General features: G+C 45.5%; 1 pseudogene; it reads left to right on the top strand.

Moving 5' to 3' along the window:
• The window catches only part of LOC137095432 (N-acetylglucosamine-1-phosphotransferase subunit gamma-like), a 45,120-nt pseudogene that overhangs the window by 1,125 nt on the left and 20,119 nt on the right, over positions 1–23,876 (top strand).

Below are 23,876 nucleotides of genomic sequence, written 5' to 3'. Positions count from 1 at the left end.
GGAAGGGCTGAAGTTGGATTTGTTTGCTTTAGAGACAGAGAGAGCCAAGTAACCAGACATTTCTTGCTCTCAGAAAAAAAAAGCTTTATTATACTTTCCCACCTTTCTGGGGGCATCACACAATCCTTGTCAGGCTCAGTTGGTTAAAATCAGGCAATTTCACGTCATGGTCCATATCCTCAGCCCTTTGTTTAGTCCTTATCAGCAAGAAATCTTCATTCTAAACTCACCAATGGGGCAAGGGAAGGTCCAGCAAGTCTTATCAAGGCCACCTGTGTCTAGCAGGGTGGGTCATGAGGTGCTCACACTCCATCTCTCTTGGTTTTCTTTATCTCCCTCTTCTCTCATCTCTTTTCTATTCTTCTCCTCTCCTTCCCTTCTGTTCTCTTCTCCTTCCTCTATCTCCTTCCTTTCTTCTCTCCCTTCCATCACTCATCTGACCTTCCTCACCACCTTTTCTCTCTTCTTCTCTCTCTGCTCTGCTCCTCCTTTCCCCATCAGTTCTTGAGCCTGTCTCTCTCTCCTTCTTTCTAGGCCCCTCACATCTCTTCCAATTGGCAGGGAAGTGCTTCAGTTTTGTGGAATCCATGTAAGTCCATTGCTGGGAGGGCCTGGATGCGATCCCCGCTAACGGACAGCCCCATAACCCTGTCTGGCCTCTCTTTCTCCCTCTTCCCGCAACAGGTACAAGTATGAATTCTGCCCCTTGCGCAATATCACACAACATGAACAGACTTTCCGGTGGAATGCCTACAGTGGGATACTGGGGTAAGAACCATGTGCCTGCTGGTGCAGCTGAGCTTGGCAGGAAGGGGCTTCCCAGGGGCCGCGCCTCAGAGAATATGGTTGGGTCCTGCCATATGCCGGTAATGGGAAACATTACCTTTTGGTCTATGTATATTCAGAGAACATCCTCTGAGAGACTTTGCTTCCCTCTAGAATCTGGCGCGAATGGGAAATCGAGAACAAGACCTTTGTGGGGATATGGATGAGGGACGGTGACTCCTGTGGAACCAAGAACAGAGAGACCAAGGTCAGCAAGAGGGCTGAGTGAGGGACCTGTGCTCTTTGGACGCTGCCCTCTCAGTTTCTTCTGTAAAGGCTTCCCTTCTCACTCGCCTGCCTTTCAGGTGCATCTTGCCTGTGGGAAGAGCCACCGCTTGGCTCAGGTCTCTGAACCCAGCACCTGCCTTTATGTGCTTACCTTCGAGACACCATTGGTCTGCCATCCGCACTCCCTCTTAGGTAGGACAAATGCATGCCTCTGGAGCAGGGCCTTCAGGCCTGTATCTGAGCTCCAGCAGGAGCAGGGGTCTGTTGGGTCTTAAAAGGTTGAATTGTGGGTGTCCTGCAGTACATTTTGCTCTAGCTTTTTAATGAATATCTCATAGAGTCTCAACCAATTCAACTTAGTTTGTGGCAACCACAATAACGAAATTTTCTGGAGTATAACAACTACTTTCAAAGTAAAGACCATACAATTAAACAAGAAATAACACCTACAGACCAGGAACAGATTTTTTTCACATCTTGTTACATAGTGTTGTTGTTACTTATATCCCATCTTTTCCCTCTAAAAAAGAGACTAGAAAGCAACGTGCAGTAATACCAATGGGATGCAATTTAAAAACTAAAAGTATACCATTATTATTGCACTTTTTTTCTAAAAAAGAGACTGAAAGTGGCTCGCAATAAAAAGCAATATAACACATTTTAATACCTAGATTTACAATTGTTATTGTTGTTTACATCCCACTTTTTCTCTCGAATAAAACCAATGAGATGCAATATGTTATGCCATAAATAATGTATATGGGAGATGTTTACAAAAACGGAAAGGGTCTTGCTAAATATGAAACGGTTTTGCGGTGGGCCGATTCCCCAAAGTGTTTACGCAGAAGGAATGGGTTGCCCAACCCAAAACTGTTGATAGGAGAAAAGGGGAACTTCTTCTTCGTAAACAGCCCTTTTATAAAAGCCCCAGGACCAGAGGGTCCAGGGCAGACAGATCTTTTGATTGCCATGTTATGTACATGACACTCTGTCTGTCTCCTATTGCGCAATATGAATAAAGCTTGTGCTTGCTTGGTAAACTCTTGGACTCCTGCTTTGGATTCATAGCGAACTGGTAAGAACTTTGGGTTGGAAACTATGTTTTCCACTACATTTTCTGGGGGCTCATCTGGGATGATGCGCTAAGAGGATCACTAAGATCTAGCGCTGCCAGGATCGCTGAAATCCCGCAGGAGTGGTTTTTGGAAGCCACAGAGTCTGTTCTCCCTCCTGGGACGCTGCGACCAATTTGCATTGAGAAGCGGTCGCAATACTGAACCAATGGTTTCGTTTTGCTAGTGTCTGAGAGGGGAAAGCGTAAACTCTGCCAAACTAGAAAGTTAGAGGCAACCACAATTGATACCCCCTGGGAAAGAGAGGTTGGCATATTAGCTGTCATCCCCTCTGAAAGACGGCCGTGGGACCTGGACCGCTTGCCACGGGATCCTGAGAGGCTTGGATCAGGCAAGTAGAATTTCTTGAGCATGCATTGTTTGGGCTTTGCGGGATGCTTGTGACAGAAGTACAAAGTTGGCCAAAAGTGTGTGTCTTAGAGAGTTCACAGAGTCCAGGCTATCTAGGTTGGGTATATCATAAAACCGTATGTCATAAAACCTACTAGATAGAAGAAAAGCGCTATATAAATTGTATGAACGCTCTGAGGCTGCATATCGTCTGTGGTAAGTCCTCAGGGTAGTAAAGAGAGCTCTCGTGGTTGGGATAGTCCTTTGGGGTTGCATATAGTCTGTGGTAAATCCTCGGGGACGGGTGCCTGGTACTGAACATTCAGAAAGGTCCTAGAGGGCTTGTGAGGGTGACCAAAACCAAGCAATTGGCAAAGTCAGCTACGAAAGGAAAGCTGGGAGAGTGAGAAATTAGGCTTTGGCTCAGCAGTGGAGGAATTCTCCCCAAATAGCTGATCTCCTGAACTGAGGGGCTGCCCGGCCCTTCGGGACAGAGAGGGTGTGGGGGACGCTCCAAGGGTTTGCCAAAGAAAGGGGAAGACTCCCAGAGAGTGAGAAAAGAGAAAATAAGAAAAATCTCTAGAACCAGGTTAGTGTTAGACGTCTGTTTATGTTTTATGTTTGTCGGTGTGTAGTCTAAAAACACTACAAGGTACACTACACAACAAGGTAACGCGTGCTGGATTGCTGCTAATTCAGACAGAAAAGAATGTATTGTGAATGAGTGTGATCGGAAAAAGAAGAGAAAAAGTAGTAGGCAAGAAAATGATGATTATGTTACTGTCCCATTTGGACAAAGGCTGGCAGTTGAATCTGAATACATTAAGAGGCAAAAGTCATCTGAAAAGAAGAAAAAGCAAACTAAACAGGAAAAAGGCTTACCTCCTTAAGTGAGATTGAGATAAATAGAAAACTCCATTGGTTCCTTTTCCCTTGTCTGTAATATATCCATAGATCCATAGTGTGAAAAAGAGTTTCATTTGTTGTAAAAAGAAAGAGGAAGGATCTTGATTAGCAGGTGGTGTTAGGCAGTTGTTCGGGGAGCCAAAAAGGGAAAAATCTCATGTTCAGGGAATATTCGGCTGAGGAGCCCCAGCTACTGTCCCATGTAGCTGCAGATGGAGGTTGGATTAAGCCCTGAACACGTAAATAAACCCCAAGGTCCCAAAAACAAGCTCGAGAGAAAACGCAGGCTTAGACAGAATAAGATCCTTTCCAATTGAATGTGTGATGAAAGACAGAGAATGCATAAATGAGTTGAAGGCTGAGTTTGAGACTGTGAAATCTTCCTTTTCCGGCTTCAAGCCAGTTGTGGTTTCTTCCAGGCAGAAGAGTGAAAAAGAGGAAGTGTGGTGTTTGCATAGAGGCTTGGAGTGTGAAAGGAAAAGATTAAAGGGAGAGATCACTTAGACTCACCCCGTTTGAAAAACATTCAGTTTTGGGTTAAATGACTCAGTGTGTGTGTGTGTTATGTTGAACAGGAGAGAAAGAGAGATGTATGTCTATAAATGTTGTCAAACTAAAAGAGTGTTTTGTATGCTCTGTGTTGAAGAGAATTGTTTACAGAAAATAAAAGAGATGATTAGAAACTCAGGTGCCTTTGGGAAAAGGGTAAATTCAAATGTGGCCACTTTGAATGCCTTCCCCAAACACTAGAATCAACAAATTAAACAAAAATCAAAAGGTGTTTAAATTGTTCTTAGAAAAAAAGCTCTGTAGATAGGTCAAAATGTATACAGAAAAGTGAGTTGGGTGTGTCAGTGGAATGTGGGGAAATATAGTTATGAGACAGAAGCCAAGCTTTGGGTTGTTAAAATGCAACAATCTATTGTTAAGAATTTGAAACATTGTATAGAGGGGGTTTGTGAAAATCAATTGTGCCTACCCTTGATTGGTAGACCTTAATGGTAATTATACAAAGGTTAAAGTAGCCTATGATTTGAAAATCACAAATTGATATCTAGACAAGATAAGATTTGAGGAAAATATGAGATCCAAGGTTCCGGACATTTCAGGAAGTGGATTCTCATAACTAAGAGACTGGATGAATTGGTGATTTCCAAACCAGGCAAGGAAGAAGATTTGACAGAAATGTAAATGATTGTTACAAATGGTTCATACAAAAGGTTTTAAAATTTGGAATTGATAAGTGTGCAGTTGTATCGATGTGTTACCCCTTCCATGTTACTGCGGATGCATTCTATCCTACCAGGGGACCAGGGTAACTGACTGAGAGATCGAGAGAGAGTGAGTCCCTGAGACCGAGGTGGAAACGACTGCTATTGGTGCTGTTGATAATCCCCATTGCTGAGTGAGCTGCAAGGTGTTTAATAAACTACCCACTCCGGAGAAGATCATAATTTCATCAGAGACTTGAACTTATGGGCAAATAAATTAAAGTTTGGACTGTTGATTGACATTTACTCTTAAATAAAGTTAAGGGGCAGGCTAAAAAACCACCCTGAAGAGGAGGGAGATCCAGCTACCTAGAGCTACCTCCCTGAGGCCAAGTGAGCAAGCACTGCCTTGAAAGGAAGGAGGGTAGCTTCCGAGAGTTACCCCAAAGACCGAAGGGGCATTGGGGGGCTGGGAATTGTTTTATAAAACTGTTTATCTGATTAACGCTATAGGTTAAAGCATTGGAGTAGACACTTCAAGCGTGAACACGAGATTCATACGTTATTTGATTTGGTTAAAAATGATCCCCCTAGGAATATCACAGGAAGGGTGGAGTCAAAATAGTTTTCATGTAATGATTGAAACTATAGTTAACACAACGGAGGTTACTAATTCATGGGTTTGTACACCTAGTCCTCCCTCTCAACAAGAGGGATGGCCTCTGATGGTGGGGCCACTGATAACTCGTAAGAGTTGAGCAAAGTTTGTACCTAAAAACTATGAGATAGGAAAAGGAATGTTTGATCTGGGTCACATATTGATTACTCATTGGGAAACTTCACCAGAAGCCCCTGATTGTATAGAATTGAAAAGGATGAAAAATTGGACCAAATAGACCTTGGAGATTATCCCATTTGCAGAGCTATCTGTCTAGACTTCCTAGACTGGCATTTGAGGCTGCAGAGATCCACTGCCTCTGGAAAAAATGTCAGTAAAAGTGTGCCTGGGGTTCGCCAACATGGTAATGTTGTAAAACATGCAACAGTATTGGTGGCAGGTATAGAGACGGCGTCAGAGAGAGCGGGAGCGCCCCCTCATCGCCCGATCCCTAGCCAGTCCAAAAAGGGCCCCCCCAGTGGCAAAGACAACATTAAAAGAGGCTGACAGAAGACAATCACTCGGTGCCAGTAAAACTAGCGGAGTAGCAAGATTTGCAATGGGAGGTCTGCCCCCAGGATTGTTCTGGTTATGTGGACATTGGGTTGGAAGGCTCCTACCCCCGTTCTGGAAAGGCGTTTGTACTATTGGTACTTTGCTTCCAGCAAATGTAAAGGTCTACTCAGAAAAACAACTCCGAGAGATATGGAATAAGACCCTAGATTGGCATGATTCAAAAGAAGGATCAGATAATAAAGAAAATATACAGGACCCAGATGACACATACCTTGATAAAATTAAGAGGTTTGAGACCATTTTATTTCCTGCTGGAGAAGTTAATCTCAGAGAGAGTCAGATTATATCAATATCAATGCAAATGCAAAAGCTAATGGGGAAAACAGGAATAACGGAAGAAAAAGCTGATTCATTAACAAAGGTGCGAGGGCAACAAAGGATTGTTCTAGATTACCTGTTCTCAGTTGGAAATGGACTATGTTTATGTTTACAGGGGATGTGTTGCCACTATGTTAATGAATCAGGGAAAATCGAAACAGACTTAGGGAAAATAAACATTTTATTTTCCAGCATAAAGAATAATAACTCCCCATCAAAAACCAAAGAGTTCATTTGGTTGACGTCTTGGTTACCAAATCTTCAATGGTTAAAAGATATTCCTGTTATTGTTTTTATAATAATGCTGCTTATCCTTTCTGCTATATTGGTGACACCATGTATAGTGCCTTGCTTGAAAAACAAGATTGAGACGGTGATAAAAGCTACTAACACTAGAGATAGACAGAAGCGTGCTATTATATACATGAAATCGAAGAAACTAAACAAAATCCTGGAGTCAGAAAATCTATAAGTTGGAACTAAGAATGTTTTCTTAAGTCCCAAGAGAAAAAATGAGGGAATGAGAGAAGCAATGAACCAGGGTCTCTCCATTTTGGGCTTATCTATCTCAAAAGTGTCAGGGAAAGCATATTTCCAAGCTCTCAGTCTAAAAAGCAACCTTTGCTTCTCTGTCTTCTGAAATAGGTGTCGCAATACGCAGCAGCTTGTCAGCTTGTACCAAGAGACTGTATGTGGTCAGCTAGTTACTGTTGAGAAATGTATGCAATATGTTATGCCATAAATAATGTATATGGGAGATGTTTACAAAAACGGAAAGGGTCTTGCTAAATATGAACAGTTTTGCGGTGGGCCGATTCCCCAAAGTGTTTACGCAGAAGGAATGGGTTGCCCAACCCAAAACTGTCGATAGGAGAAAAGGGGAACTTCTTCTTCGTAAACAGCCCTTCTATAAAAGCCCCAGGACCAGAGGATCCAGGGCAGACAGATCTTTTGATTGCCATGTTATGTACATGACACTGTCTGTCTCCTATTGCGCAATATGAATAAAGCTTGTGATTGCTTGGTAAACTCTTGGACTCCTGCTTTGGATTCATAGCGAACTGGTAAGAACTTTGGGTTGGAAACTACGTTTTCCACTACATTACAAATAATCAATTAAAACACATTATCTACCGTAAAAACTGGCATACTAGACAACTTTCTAAACCAAGAAAGTCATCTTAAAAGTGGGGGGTCATCTTGTGTGCCGGCTATAAGTTCCACCACTTGAGGATGCCGAGAGCGAGGGACACGAGCAGCCATCAGAGGCCAAAGGGAGCCTGCTGGTATCGCAGCCCAGCTGGCCACCACTCCCGGCAGACCTGCCAATCCTCCTCCTCGCCATCCCCAAGCAGCGCAGCCTGCTGCTCTTGCCCTTGCACAAGCCCAGCTGGCCATCACCCCCGGCAGCAGTGCTGCTCCTCCTCCTCCCCGTCCTCCTCCTGAAGGAAAAAGGGGCAGAAGAGGCTGCCCCCAAGCCTCCCATTCCCGGCTAGCTCAGGCCTCTTTCTCCCTCTCCTCTCCTTCCAGTGCAGGCAGGCAGGCGGGCTACTCAAGGAGAGTCAAAACAAAGGCACCTCGGAGAAAGACCTGCTGGAGAAACTTCTTTCTCCTGATCCATCTCCCCTCTTTGAGGTTTCTTTCCTTTATCTTTGCTCAGCTCCCCCTTCCTTTCAGCAGCTCTTAAGTTTTAAAAGTTTTAAATAGCGTGCAAAGGGAGGAAGAAAAGGGTCTCTTTCCCCCATTGTTTTGTTTCTGCAACCAAGAGCTAGCTAGCCTTAAAGGTGAATTGCCACTGCAAGGGCGAGCTAGTCTTAAAGGGGAATCACCAGTGCAAGGGGTGAGCTAGTCTTAAAGGGGAATCCCCCCCCCCCCAAAAAAAACTGCCACAGATTCAGTGCCATGGAATCACAGGAGTTGTAGTTTTACAAGGTCCTTAGCCTTCCCTGTTTAAGAGAGCCAGTACCATACCAAACTATAAGTCCCAGTTTTCTATCAGATTGTTTTGAATTTCAACTCTCACAATTCCTAACACCAGACATAGGCAAAGTTTGCCCATGCCTGGTAGAGAAGCATCCTATGTTTCTTAAGGTACATCAGTAGTACTGTAGAAAAACACAAAAGGCTCAGTTCTGTTGAGCACAAACTCCCATCACCAGATATACGTATGGAAAAATAACAGAAGTTTAGCTTTTGAGACATATCCAGAACATGCTTTTTTAATAGCAGGAGAAATTAACCCATTTCCAGCCATGTCAACAATGTGTGTATTAAGTGGGAAAATCATGAACACATTTTCCTTTAATGCTAAAAGTTGCATTTAGATCAGGCTTTGACCCTCCAGGTGTTTTGGACTTCAACTCCCACAATTCCTAACAGCTACTGGCTGGGTTGCTGTGAGCTTTCCAGACTGTATAGCCATGTTCCAGAAGTGTCCTCTCCTGATGTTTTGCCCAGATCTATGGCAGGCATCCTTGGAGGTTGTGAGATCTGTTGGAAACATGGCAAGTGGGGTTTATATATCTGTGGAAAGTCCAGGGTGGGAGAAAGAACTCTTGTCTGCTCGAGGCAAGTGGGAATGTTGCCATTGGCTACCTTGATTAAGATTGAATGGCCTTGCAGCTTCAAAGCCTGGCTACTTCCTGCCTGGGGGTATCCTTTGTTGGGAGGTTTTAGCTGGTCCTGATTTTTTTTATTGTCTGGATTTCCCCTGCTTTTGGGTGTTGTTTTTTATTTACTGTCCTGATTTTAGAGTTTTTTTAAATACTGGTAGCCAGATTTTCATGGTTTTCTCATTTCTGTTGAAATTGTCCACATGCTTGTGGATTTCAATGGCTTCTCTGTGGAGTCTGACATGGTGGTTGTTAGACTGGTCCAGCATTTCTGTGTTCTCAAATACTGACTGTTAGGAATTGTGGGAGTTGAAGTCCAAAACACCTGGAGGGCTACAGTTTGCCCATGCCTGATCTATCTCAAAAAGGGCATATTCATCAAACCCTTTGGGCATGACCTTGGAAATATCTGGCTGAAGTGCAAAATATTCTCACATGTTGGGTTTTGGAAGCTGCACAAGATGGCTTTAAGACAACTTCTGTCCCCTCAGCTTACCACTAGCTGCTGCATTTCCCTCCCCTGGCTTATACTCGAGTCAATAAATTTTCCCAGTTTTTGGTGGCAAAATTAGGTGCCTCAGATTATATTTGGGTCAGCTTATACTCGAGTATATATGGTAACTAGAACTGGATGGTCACCTGTTGGGGAGGCTTGCATTATGTCTTCCTGCCTGGCAGGAGTGAGTGGGTTGGAACGGATGGCCATTGGAGTCCCAACTCTAGCGTTCTGTTGTTGTTATTGTTAAGCAGAGTTGTATGGCTACCTGTCAGGAGGGCTTGCATTGTGTCTTCCTGCCTGGAAGGAATAGGGTTGGACTGAATGGTCATTGAGGTCCCTTCCAACACTAGGGTTCTATTATTATTGTTGTTATTGCTATTATTAAGTAGAACAGGATGGCCACCTGTCGGGAGGGCTTGGACATGTGTTCCTGTCTGGCAGAATTAGGGTTAGACTGGATGGCCATTGGAGTCCCTTCCAATTCTAGATTTCCATTATTGTTGTTGTTGTTGGGGAAAGGACATTGGACCCGGCCCTGGTCTCACTCTAGGTAAGGTAAGGTAAGGTAAGGTAAAAATTTATAGAACTTTATTACGCTCCATGGACCCACAACTGTTAAATAAATAATAAACATACAGGAGTTTACCGGTTAGGTAAAGGTTTTCTCCTGATGTTAAGTCCAGTCATGTCCGGCTCTGGGGGTTGGCGCTCATCTCCATTTCTAAGCCGAAGAGCTGGATACTGCTTTGATAGTCTTGGATTTAAAATCACATCTGATGTTTTATTTTTTATTTTTATTTGGTGTGTGATGGAAGAGGGGTGGTCTTATACGGCGAGTATATACCAAACTCTATATTTTAACTGGAAAAGTTGGGGGTCGTCTTATACACCCAGTCGTCTTATATGCCGGAATATACGGTAGTTAAAACCTCAGCATCCCCTCCTTCAGACCCTTCAAGCTACTGCTTTCTCTCTAACTGGTAGCCAATGAAAAGTGATCTCTGGAGCAACAAGCCTAGGATTGCTATAGAGGCCCAGATCCTGTAAGAGACTTCTCTTCCTTCTCATCCTCCTTTTTTTCCTCTTCTTTCCCATTGCAGTGTATCCTGCTCTGCCTGAAGACCTCCAGCGGAAGTAGGACAGAGTGGAGCAGATGCTGTATGACGAGCTCATCACGGAGCAGGTATGTCCTCCCTCCCTTTGGGAACACAGTGGGGGTTCTGGCCCACAGGAGCCCCACATTCCCTCTAGCTCTGGCCCTGCAGCCTCTTTGGCTCAGAGGGATCATAGAATCCTTGATGAAAGGGACCCCTAGGGGCCATCCAGACAACCCCCATCTCCTTTCAGCCAGGAAAAGTGCAATCTGATCCCACCCAACAGATGGCCACCCAGCCTCATAGGCATTAGTGGGTTTATGGCAAAATAGGGTTGTAGAATCCTACAGTTGGAAAAAAAACCCCAGAGGCCATTCAGTCCAAACTTCTTTTGCCATAAAGGAAAAATTTAATTTAAAGTCGTCCTGACAGATGGCCATCTAGTCTCATTGACTCAGGTAATCGTTATAGAGATATTGGATCTGTTTTTATTACTCCCCTCATACAAAAGGTTCCTGGTAGAAATTACAACTATTATCTAAAACATCTCATAGATGAAAGGGAATCATCGATTGTTCTTAGGGTGGCTAAGTTTTGTGCTGCTGCTATAAAAATAAGTAGGAAAATTGTGGATGATAATGGATGATTTTAGTGGATAGCGTTTTAACCTACCCATTTTAGTGTCTATACCCACAGATTTTATAAGAGCCAATTCAGACAACTTTGTGTTGGGGACTTTTTGCTTTAAATGTTTTGCATTATTAATCTTAATGTTAATGTATTTTTTTAAAAAAAACACTCTGATTTTAATGCTTTAATGCCTTATATTACGGTTTTGTGATTGTCACATTAAAATTCATTCATCATTGTATTTTGTAATCCAACCACATATACTTTTAAATAATGTTGCTGTAACAAACTGAACCGTCAAGTTGCCCATATCCCCTTGGCCTGTTGGTCATCATTGCACCCACCTTCTGCTCTTCAAGGGATCCAAGAAAAGGCTGAGAGAGATCTTTGAAGACGCTGGCTTCAATCAAGCAGCAAGAGAGACAGAGGGGAGGAAGACTGAATCCCCAGAGTTGGCGTTTGACTCCTTGGACAAGTGCAACCAGGTACATAACCTTTAAAGTCTGATAGTTGCTCTCTGCCAAGAAAAGGAGGCCTTCCGTGTCCTTGAGAGAAACCACCGGGGATTCAATACTCTTTGCCTTCTCTAGGAGTCCAAGAAACTCTCTGATGATCTGCAGAAACTTAAGGATTTATTGACCCAACATGGAGTGGTCTATGAAGCGTCCCTAGGTAGGTCTGATAGATTTCCCCCCACTATCAAAGGAGCATTCCATTTGGAAATAAATGTTATGGAGTTGGTTAACAACAGCTATAATAAAAATAACAACAATAACGCTGGCCAATAATAATAATAATAATAATAATAATAATAATAATAATAATAGTTTTCTGAACTGGAAAATGTCTTCTGTCTGAAGTCTCTGTTAGTTTCCTGTATGGGCTTAGATAGACCTGTTCTGCTGTTTTTCCTTTTGTTTCCTCAATATTTTTAATTTAAATTTTTGACAGAAAAAGCGATAAATCAACAACAACCATAATCATACATATATAAAGACATACATGCCTGGCAATTACATATCAAACTATATCACATCAATTTCTGCTCTGATCACAGAGTCTAAATTACAAACATATACATATATAAATATGAGTTTCTTTTCTTGCACCTTATGTCTCACACATAGCTTCCTTCTGCTTATTGTTACATTGACACATTTCTTAACAGCTTATATTTCCAAACCGCTTTGAGCCTTGGGTAATAAATTATTATTATTACTAATAATAATAATAATGCCTTTCCCTTTTCCTCAGATAAATATTGGTTAAAAGGTTTATGTTATTCTAGGAAGGTATCTAGTGACTTATCCTTCAACTTGTCCATTTCTATACCACATCTTCACTGTTCAGTTGGTATATCTGATGTTTTCCATTCTCCTACTGCTGATCGCATCTTTTGCTGCAACATTCTTTCATGTTCTTTTTTTATTCAGTTGTCCAACATTCCTATTATACCCGTTCTTCTTGAAGTGGGTTTCTGTCTTAAGGATCCCCCTCTTTTCCTGTGTTGCAGCTGAAGGCGGTGACAGAAAGCAGGCCCTGGAAAGGCTCCCGGCAGAAATGTCTCTTCCTGCCCTTCCCTCGAAGGCCGGCCACCAGGCCCTGTGTGGAGACCCTGGAACAATTAATGGCTCCCTGTGGAAGGGAAGGGACTGAGAGGTAGGTCCCTGCTCATCCTCCCTTACCGTGTGCTTTGCACCTCAAGGAGAGCACAGAAGGTGGCTGGTGGGCTCACAGTGCTCTTCGCACAGGCTTGACTACAACCCCCAATTCCGCCCCCCCCCCCAAAAAAAAAACCTGTCATGAATACTTTTCAAACTTTAAAAAGCATTAAAAGGTTATTTTATTTCATTCACATTGAAACAGAGTATTCCACAGAGCAATACAGAGAAAGAACGTAGACACACAGGCTCTGAAGCTACATTGGATACACAAACAAGGGGAATTACATTTTACTCAGCGGCATCCAATCAGAATCTTGGAACTTTCAGGCTGGCCAATCCGAAAGCCGACACATACACCGCCAAACATCTGCCGCATACAAGTTTTGACTTTTATTATAGAAATAGCTGTGCCCTGCCACTTGTTGCTGTGGCCTATAGTAAAACTTATCAAAGTTGAGGTAGATATCTGGACTATTATGAAAGAGAGGTACCTACTAGGGCTGGGCGGTTTCTTTTCGTAATTTCGTAATTCGTTAAAAATTCGTTATTTTTTTGATAACGAAGCGATATTGAACCATTCAGGAGCATCTAAAAAACGAAACGAATTTTTCAATTTGTTTCGTAATTGCTTCGTATTAGTTTCGTATTCATTTTGAAATCGTTTTGAAATCATTTCGTTATTATTTCCGCATTTCTGGGGCAAGTTTTATAGCTGTTGTTTGTTTAATCAGTGAAAAAAAATTATAAATATCACACCAACAGTCAACAACAGAGGGAGAGGGAAGCTTCAAAAGTTCCCCCTGTCCCATATGGAGGTTTTTTAGCATATTGCGCGGTCGCGTCCGCCATTAACGAATCGATTCGTATTTGTTTCGTATTCGTTTCGTATTGTTTCGTAATTTTACGAAATTTCGTAAATATCGAACTTTTTAAAAGAAAAAATTCAGAATTCTTTTAAATATCGAAACGCAAAAAACCCCAAAAAACTAATCGAGTTTAGAAACAAATTTTTCCGTGGTTGCCCAGCCCTAGTACCTACCTATTCCTCCCCCCCCCTTTCTCTCCTTTCTTCCTTCTCTACCTCTTTCTTTCTTTCCTTCTTTCACTACTTGGTTTCATCCTTCTCTCTTACCTTCATTCCCTCCCCCTTTCTTCCTTTGCCTTTCTTCCCTCCATGTTTGCTTCCTTCTTTCTCTTTTTATTTCCTTTTATTTCACCAGCATCATAACAATAACAATAATGCAATGCATTGCCTCTGGGACCTGACACCTCTCCCATTCCGTCAGGGTCTAATAGGAATAATAGCATAATAATAATAGAAATAACAACCTTTACCCGCCACGTGTTGCTGTGGCCAACCTTCCCTCTTTCTCTCCTTCTTTCCCTCATTCCTTCCTTCCCCCCCCCCCCCCCATCTTTCCTTCTCCTCTTCCTTCTCTATCTCTTTCCTTCCTTCCCCCTTTTTCTTTCTCTTCTGGTCTCTTTTCTTCCTTCTCTCTTTCCTTTTTTCCTTCCCTCCCTCTTTCTCTACATCTTCCCCCTTCCTTCACTCCCTCTTTCCTTCCTTCATTCCTTTTTTTCTTTCCTTCTCTCCTTGCTTCCTTCCCCCTTTTTCTTTCTCTTCTTGTCTCTTTTCTTCCTTCTCTCTTTCCTTCTTTCCTTCCCTCCCTCTTTCCCTACATCTTCCACCTTCCTTCACTCCCTCTTTCCTTCCTTAATTCCCTTTTTTCTTCTCTCCTTCCTTCCTTTCTTCCCCCTTTTTCTTTCTCTTCTGGTCTCTTTCCTTCCTTCTCTCTTTCCTTCCCTCCCTCTTTCTCTACATCTTCACACTTCCTCCACTCCCTCTTTTCTTCCTTCATTCCCTTTTTTCTTTCTCTCCTTCCTTCCTTCCCCCTTTTCTTTCCCTCCCTCTGTCTCTCATTTCTTCCTTCTCTACCTCTTTCCTTCCTTCCCCCTTTTTCTTTCTCTTCTTGTCTCTTTTCTTCCTTCTCTCTTTCCTTCTTTCCTTCCCTCCCTCTTTCCCTACATCTTCCACCTTCCTTCACTCCCTCTTTCCTTCCTTAATTCCCTTTTTTCTTCTCTCCTTCCTTCCTTTCTTCCCCCTTTTTCTTTCTCTTCTGGTCTCTTTCCTTCCTTCTCTCTTTCCTTCCCTCCCTCTTTCTCTACATCTTCACACTTCCTCCACTCCCTCTTTTCTTCCTTCATTCCCTTTTTTCTTTCTCTCCTTCCTTCCTTCCCCCTTTTCTTTCCCTCCCTCTGTCTCTCATTTCTTCCTTCTCTACCTCTTTCCTTCCTTCCCCCTTTTTCTTTCTCTTCTGCTGTCTCTCTTTTCTTTCCATCTTTCCTTTTCTTTCCTTTCCTTCTTCCTTCTTTATCTAACTTTCCTTCCTTCCCCCTTTTTCTTTACCTCCCTTTCTCTTTCTTCCTTCTTTCCTTCCTTCCTGTCTTTCCTGGATTTTGACAGGGCGGGAAGGGGCGGGGTGGGGTTTGAAGGTGGCGTGAAGTAAAAGGAGGTAAGATTGTGGCAGGGGAGTGATGGAGTGTGGGGTTGTGTGTGTGTGTGTGCGCCGGCGGGGGGAGTGATGGAGCATGGGGTTGCGTGTGTGTGTGCGGCGGGGGAGGGAGTGGGGTTGCATGTATGTGTGTGGCGGTGGGGGGAGTGATGGAGTGTGGGGTTGTGTATGTGTATGCGGCGGTGGGGGAGTGATGGAGCATGGGGTTGCGTGTGTGTGTGCGGCGGCGGGGGGAGTGGGGTTGCATGTGTGTGTGCGGCGATGGGGGGAGTGATGGAGTGTGGGGTTGTGTATGTGTGTGCGGCGGTGGGGGGAGTGATGGAGCGTGGGGTTGCGTATGTGTGTGCGGTGGCGGGGGGAGTGCGGTTGCGTGTGTGTGTGGCGGTGGGGGGAGTGATGGAGCGTGGGGTTGCGTGTGTGTGTGCGGCAGCGGGGGGTGTGATGGAGCGTGGGGATGCATGTGTGTGTGCGGCGGCGGGGGGAGTGGGGTTGCGTTTGTGTGTGTGGCGGCGGGGGAGTGATGGATCGTCGGGTTGCATGTGTGTGTGCGGCGGGGGGGAGTGGGGTTGCGTGTGTGTGTGGCGGCGGGGGAGTGATGGATCGTGGGGTTGCGTGTGTGCGTGCGGCGGCGGGAGAGTGGGGTTGCGTGTGTGTGCGGCGGCAGGGGGAGTGATGAAGCGTGGGGTTGCGTGTGTGTGCGGTGGCGGGGGGAGTGGGGTTGCGTGTGTGTGTGCGGCGGCAGGGTTGCGTGTGTGTGAGGCAGCAGGGGGAGTGATGGAGCATGGGGTTGCGTGTGTGTGTGCGGCAGCAGGGGAGTGATGGAGCGTGGGGTTGCGTGTGTGTGCGGCAGCGAGTGAGTGGTGTTGCGTGTGTGTGCGGCGGCGGTGGGAGTGATGGCGCGTGGGGTTGTGTGTGTGTGTGCGATGGTGGGGGGAGTGATGGAGCATGGGGTTGCGTGTGTGTGTGCAGGAGTGGGGGGAGCGATGGAGCGTGGGTTTGCGTGTGTGTGCGACGGCGGGGGGAGTGATGGAGAATGGGGTTGTGTGTGTGTGTGCGGCAGGGGGGGTGTGTGTGCGGGAAGCGGCGCGGCGGGGCTTGGAGTGGGCATGGCTTCCGCAGAGGAAACGTTGGCCGGAAGGCTGTGTGCATGCGCCAGGGAACTTGCGGCTGGGTGCCAATGCGCATGCTCAGTTGTTTTGCCATTTTGTGAGTGTGTTGTTGTGTTGTTTTTCATTTTGAGTAGATATGTTTGTACCTTGAGGGTTGTGTTATGGGCATGGGAATTTTGGTTAAGTTTCGTTGGGGTTTTTTTGAATTTTGTTGTTTTGCCGTTTTGTAAGTATGTTGTTGTGTTGTTTTTCATTTTGAGTAGATATGTTTGTACCTTGTGGGTTGTGTTATGGGCATGGGAATTTTGATTAAGTTTCGTTGGGTTTTTTGAGTTTTGTCGATTTGTGAGTGTGTTGTTGTGTTGTTTTTCATTTTGAGTACATATGTTTGTACCTTGTGGGTTGTGTTATGAGCATGGGAATTTTGGTTAAGTTTCGTTGGGGTTTTTTAGAGTTTTGCTGTCCCATTGAACCAACCTAACAGATTTATATATATAGACTAGCTTGGGGACCCGGAGGTGCCCGGGTTATTAGAGAAAGTGGGTAATGGCGGTTCTGTATGCCAAATTTGGTCTTTATTGGTCATTGGATAACGGCTGCATTGTTTTCAGTAAGTAAGTGAAGGAACTTGAAGTCCCATCATCCATTGTCCATCCTCCTCCAAACAGCATCGGGATGTAGAGTGGGTCAAGGTGGCTCTGTGTGCCAAGTTTGGTCTTGATCGGACATTAGTAAGGGTTGCAGCAGTATTGGGAAGGGAGTGGAGGTACTTGAAGTCCCATCATCCATGGTCTGTCCTCCTCGAAAGTGCACCAGGATGTAGAGTGGGTCATGGGGGCTCTGTGTGCCAAGTTTGGTCTTGATCAGTCATTGGCGAAGGTCTCAGTGGCCTCAGGAAGTGAGCGAAGTGACTGCAAGTCCCATCATCTATTGTCAAATTCTTCCAATCCACACCAGGATGTAGAGTGGGTCATGTGGGCTCTCTGTGTAAATTGTGGTCCTGATCCATCATTGTTGGCAGTTGTATTATTATTATTATTATTGACAGTTCTTATACTCCGCCCTTCTCACCCCGCAGGGGACTCAGGGCGGATTACAGTAAACACATATATGGCAAACATTCAATGCCAGTTTGACAAACAACATTTAACAGACAAATACACCAACTTTTTTCTGGCCGCCAGGGGAGCTGCTGCTTTTCATCGTCCATCAACGACACCGATGAAGTTCTTCCGCATTCCACATTCCCCGGAGTCTTTTTTTCTTTATGGCCTCATAAATTAGTTAAATTTAGCCTCCCACACAAGGTGGTATCTTATTTTCCTACTTGACAGATGCAACTGTCTTTCGGGTTGCAAAGGTCAACAACGGGCTACACAATGGCTGGACACTCACTCCAGCCCGGGCTGCCTTCGAACTCATGACCTTTTGGTCAGAGTGATCTTAATGCAGCTGACACACAGCCAGCTGCGCCACAATCCCAGTGCTTGTAATGGTCTTAGGAATGGAGTGCAGGTATTGCAGGTTCCATCATCCATGGCGCATCCTCCTCCAAACTGCACCAGGATGTAGAGTGGGTCATGGAGACTCAGTATGCCAAGTTTGGTCTTTATCGGTAATTGGATGAGGGTTGCAGTGGTCTCAAGAATTGAGCAAAGTACTGCAAGTCCTATAATCCATGGTCCATCCCCGGCCAAACCACACCAGACGTAAAGTGGGTCATGAGAGGTCTATGTTCCAAGTTTGGTCCTGATCAGTCATTGGATGAGGTTAACAGCGGTCTCAGAATGTGAGTGATGGTACTGCAAGTCCCATCATCCATGGTTCATCCTCCTCCAAACTGCAGTAGGATGTCGAGTGGATCTTGTGGGCTCTGTGGGCCAAGTCTGTTCTGTATTGGTAATGTTCTGACCCAGCCCCTGGCCTTTTCCTTTCCTCTCTTTGTCATCTCAGAATCTTGGAATTGAGAGTGGCCAATCAGAGACCATATGCAAATTTCCTTCTTATGTCCCCATTTCTGCCATGAACTCTTTTCTCCACCAGGGGCTCCTATTGAAGCTGACCAATCAGAGACCATATGCAAATAGCACCAATGCGACAGCCAATCAGAATGTTGGAACCTTCAGGCTGGCCAATCAAAACGCTGACACATACTCCTCCCGTCGCACCGCCACACTTTTGTCTGCCGCATACAAACTTTCACCTTTATTATATACTAGCTTGGGGACCCGGCGCTGCCCGGGTTATTAGAGAAAGTGGGTAATGGCGGTTCTCTATGCCAAGTTTGGTCTTTATTGGTCATTGGATGATGGTTGCATTGTTTTCAGGAAGTGAGTGAAGGTACTTGAAGTGCCATCATCCATGTTCCACCCTTCTCCAAACAGCAGCAGGATATAGAGTGGTTCATGGGGACTCTGTGTGCCAAGTTTGGTCTTTATCAGCCATTGGATGAGGGTGGTAGTGGTTTCAGTAAGTGAGTGAAGGTAATGCAAGTCCCATCATCAAAGTCCATCCTCCTTTAAACTGCAGCAGGATGTAGGTCATGGGGGCTCTTTGTGCTGTTTGGTCTAGATTGGGGTATGGATGAGGGTTGCAGCAATCTTGGGAAGGGAGTGGAGGTACTTGAAGTCCCATCATCCACAGTCTGTCCTCCTCCAAACTGCACCAAGATGTAGAGTGGGTCATGGGGGCTCTGTGTGCTAAGTTTAGTCTTGATCAGTCATTGGATTAGGGTCGCAGTGGTTTCAGTAAGTGAGTAAACATACTGCAAGTCCCATAATCCATGGTCAACCCTCCTCCAAAGCTACAGCAGGATGTAGAGTGGGTCATGGGGGCTTTGTGTGCCAAGTTTGGTCTAGATTGGTAATTAATGAGGGTTGCAGAAATCTTGGGAAGGGAGTGGAGGTACTTGAGGTCCCATCATCCATGGTCTGTCCTCCTAGAAAGTGCACCAGGATGTAGAGTGGGTCATGGAGACTCTGTGTCACAAGTTTGGTCTTGATCAGTCATTGGCGAGGGTCTCAGTGGTCTCAGGAAGTGAGTGCAGTGACTGCAAGTCCCATTATGCATTGACAAATTCTTCCAAACCGCACCAGGATGTAGAATGGGTCATGCAGGCTCTCTGTGTAAATTGTGGTCCTGATCCATCATTGTTGGCAGTTGTAATGGTCGTAGGAAGGGAGTGCAGGTATTGCAAACCCCATTGTCCATGGTGCATTCTCCTCCAAACTGCATCAGGATGTAGAGTGCATCATGGAGACTCAGTGTGCCAAGTTTGATCTTTATTGCTAATTGGATGAGGGTTGCAGTGGTCTCAAGAATTGAGCAAAGGTACTGTAAGTCCCATAATCCATGGTCCATCCCCAGCTGAACCACACCAGGATGTAAAGTGTGTCATGAGAGGTCTATGTGCCAAGTTTGGTCCTGATCAGTCATTGGATGAGGTTAACAGCGGTCTCAGAATGTGAGTGATGGTACTGTAAGTCCCATCATCCATGGTTCATCCTCCTCCAAACTGCAGTAGGATGTCGAGTGGGTCATGGGTCTTTGTATGCCAAGTCTGGTCTGTATTGGTAATGTTCTGACTCAGCCCCCTCTGGCCTTTTCCTTTCCTCTCTTGGTCATCTCGGAATCTTGGAATTGAGGGTGGCCAATCAGAGACAATATGCAAATTTCCTTCTCATGTCCCCATTTCTGTCATGAACTCTTTTCTCCACCAGGGGCTCCTATTGAAGCTGGCCAATCAGAGACCATATGCAAATAGCACCACAGCGGCAACCAATCAGAACGCTGGCACATACACCGTCTGCCCTCCACAATTCCTCTGTCCCATACAAACACTCTCTTTTATTATAGACTAGCTTGGGGACCCGGCGCTGCCCGGGTTATTAGAGAAAGTGGGTAATGGCGGTTCTTTATGCCAAGTTTGGTCTTTATTGGTCATTGAATAATGACTGCATTGTTTTCCGGAAGTGAGTGAAGGTACTTGAAGTCTCATCATCCATGGTCCACCCTCCTCCAAACAGCAGCAGGATATAGAGTGGATCATGGGGGCTCTGTGTGCCAAGTTTGGTCTTTATCAGCCATTGGATGAGGGTGGTAGTGGTTTCAGTAAGTGAGTGAAGGTAATGCAAGTCTCATCATCCAAAGTCCATCCTCCTTCAAACTGCAGCAGGATGTAGAGTGGGTCATGGGGGCTCTGTGTGCCAAGTTTGGTCTAGATTGGTCATTAATGAGGGTTGCAGCAATTTTGGGAAGGGAGTGGAGGTACTTGAAATCCCATCAACCATGGTCTGTCCTCCTCGAAAGTGCACCAGGATGTAGAGTAGGTCATGGAGGCTCTGTGTGCCAAGTTTGGTGTTGATCAGTCATTGGCGAGGGTCTCGGTGGTCTCAGGAAGTGAGTGCAGTGACTGCAAGTCCCATCATCCATTGTCAAATTCTTCCAAACCGCACCAGGATGTAGAATGGGTCATGCAGGCTCTCTGTGTAAATTGTGGTCCTGACCCATCATTGTTGGCAGTTGTAATGGTCGTAGGAAGGGAGTGCAGGTATTGCAAGCCCCATCGTCCATGGTGCATCGTCCTCCAAACTGCACCAGGATGTAGAGTGCATCATGGAGACTCAGTGTGCCAAGTTTGATCTTTATCGCTAATAGGATGAGGGTTGCAGTGGTCTTAAGAACTGAGCAAAGGTACTGCAAGTCCCATAATCCATGGTCCATCCCCAGCCAAACCACACCAGGACGTAAAGTGGGTCATGAGAGGTCTATGTGCCAAGTTTGGTCCTGATCAGTCATTGGATGGGGTTAACAGCGGTCTCAGAATGTGACTGATGGTACTGCAAGTCCCATCATCCATGGGTCATCCTCCTCCAAACTGCAGTAGGATGTAGACTGGGTCTTGTGTGCTCTGTTTGCCAAGTGTGGTCTGTATTGGTAATTTTCTGACAGAGCCCCTGGCCTTGCCTTTCCTCTCTTTGTCATCTCGGAATCTTGGAATTGAGGCTGGCCAATCAGAGACCATATGCAAATTTCCTTCTGTCATGTCCCTGTTTCTGTCATGAACCCTTTTCTCCACCAGGGGTTCCTGTTGAAGCAGGCCAATCAGGGATCATATGCAAATAGCACCACAGCAGCAGCCAGTCAGAATCTTGGAACTTTCATGCTGGCCAATCAGAAAGCCGGAACATACACCGCCACACATCCACCGCATACAAGTCCGTCCTCCTCCAAACAGCACCAGGATGTTGAGTCTCTCATGGGGGCTCTGTGTGCCAAGTTTGGTCTTGATTGGTCATTAGATGAGGGTTGCAGCAGTCTTGGGAAGTGAGTGGAGGTCCTTGAAATCCCATCATCCATGGTGCATCATCCTCCAAACCGCACCAGGATGTAGAATGCATCATGGAGACCCGGTGTGCCAAGTTTGGTCCTTATCGGAAATTGGATGATGGTTGCAGTGGTCTCAGGAATTGAGCGAAGATACTGCAAGTCCCATATTCCATGCTCGATCCACAGTCAAACCACACCATGGCATAAAGTGGGTCATGAGAGGTCTATGTGCCAAGTTTGGTGTTGTTCAGTCATTGTTGAGGGTCGCAGCAGTCTCGGAAAGCGAGTAGAGGTACTTCAAGTCCCATCATCCATGGTATGCCCTACTCCAAACCGCAGTAGGATGTAGAGTGGGTCATGGGGGCTCTGTGTGCCAAGTTTGGTTTTGTTCGGACATTAGATGAGGGTTGCAGCAGTCTTGGGAAGGGAGTGGAGGTACTTCAAGTCCCATCATCCATGGTCTGTCCTCCTCAAACGTGCACCAGGATGTAGAGTGGGTCATGGGGACTCTGTGTGCCAAGTTTGGTCTTGATCCGTCATTGGCGAGGGTCTCAATGGTCTCAGGAAGTGAGTGAAGTGACTTCAAGTCCCATCATCCATTTCCATATTTTTCCAAACTGCACCAGGATGTAGAGTGGGTCATGTGGGCTCTCTGTGCGAATTGTGATCCTGATCCATCACTGTTGGCAGTTGTAATGGTCTCAGGAAGGGAGTGCAGGTATTGCAAGTCCCATCGTCCATGGTGCATCCTCCCCCAAACCGCACCAGGATGTAGAGTGTGTCATGGAGACTCAGTGTGCAAAGTTTGGTCTTTATTACCATGAGGGTTGCAGTGGTCTCAAGAATTGAGCAAAGGTACTGCAAGTCCCATAATCCAAGGTCTATCCCCGACCAAACCACACCAGGATGTAAAGTGGGTCATGAGAGGTCTATGTGCCAAGTTTGATCCTGATCAGTCATTGGATGAGGTTAACAGCGGTCTCAGAATGTGAGTGATGGTACCGCAAGTCCCATCATCCATGGTTCATCCTCCTCCAAACTGCAGTAGGATGTCGAGTGGGTCATGGGGGCTCTGTGTGCCTATTTCGGTCTGTATTGGGAGTGTTCTGACCCAGCCCCCGGCCTTTCCTTTCCTCTCTTTGTCATCTCGGAATGTTGGGTTTGAGGCTGGCCAATCAGAGACCATATGCAAATTTCCTTCTCATGTCCCCGTTTCTTCCATGAACTCTTTTCTCCACCAGGGGCTCCTCTTGAAGCTGGCCAATCAGAGACCATATGCAAATAGCACCACTGCGGCAGCCAATCCGAATGTTGGAACTTTCAGGCTGGCCAATCAAAACGCTGGCACATACTCCTCCCGCCACACCGCCACACATCCGCCACATACAAGTTTTGACTTTTATTATATGTATAGATATAGATATAGATATAGATATAGATATAGATATAGATATAGATATAGATAGAGACTACCTTGGGGACCCGGCACTGCCCGGGTTATTAGAGAAAGGAATTGTATATCAAGGTTGGTGTTTATCAGTTATTTATATGGCTCGCAGTGGTCTCAGGAAGTTAGTGAAGGTACTGTGAGTCCCATAATCTGTGGTCCATCATCCTCCAAACTGCACCAGGATGGAGAGAGGGTCATAAGGGCTCTGTGTGCTAAGTTTGGTCTTGATCAGTCATTGGATGAGGGTCACAGCAGTCTCAGAAAGTGAGTTAAGGTACTGCAAGTCCCATCATCCATGGTGCATCCTCCTCCAAACCGCACCAGGATGTAGAGTGGGTCATGGAGACTCAGTGTGCCAAGTTTGATCTTTATCGGTAATTGGATGAGGGTTGCAGTGGTCTCAAGAATTGAGCAAAGGTACTGCAAGTCCCATAATCCATGGTCCATCCCCGGCCAAACCACACCAGAACGTAAAGTGGGTCATGAGAGGTCTATGTTCCAAGTTTGGTCCTGATCAGTCATTTGATGAGGTTAACAGCGGTCTCAGAATGTGAGTGATGGTACTGCAAGTCCCATCATCCATGGTTCATCCTCCTCCAAACTGCAGTAGGATGTCGAGTGGGTCTTGCAGGCTCTGTGTGCCAAGTCTGGTCTGTATTGGTAATTGTCTGACTCAGCCCCCTCTTGCCTTTTCCTTTCCTCTCTTTGAGCATCTCGGAATCTTGGAATTGAGGCTGGCCAATCAGAGACCATATGCAAATTTCCTTCTCATGTCCTCGTTTCTGCCATGAA

Source organism: Anolis sagrei, chromosome Y (assembly GCF_037176765.1).
Source record: "Anolis sagrei isolate rAnoSag1 chromosome Y, rAnoSag1.mat, whole genome shotgun sequence".
Lineage (NCBI taxonomy): Eukaryota > Metazoa > Chordata > Lepidosauria > Squamata > Dactyloidae > Anolis > Anolis sagrei.
The sequence above is the reverse complement of the archived record's forward strand: the minus strand, read 5'-3'. Positions and strand labels throughout refer to the sequence as shown.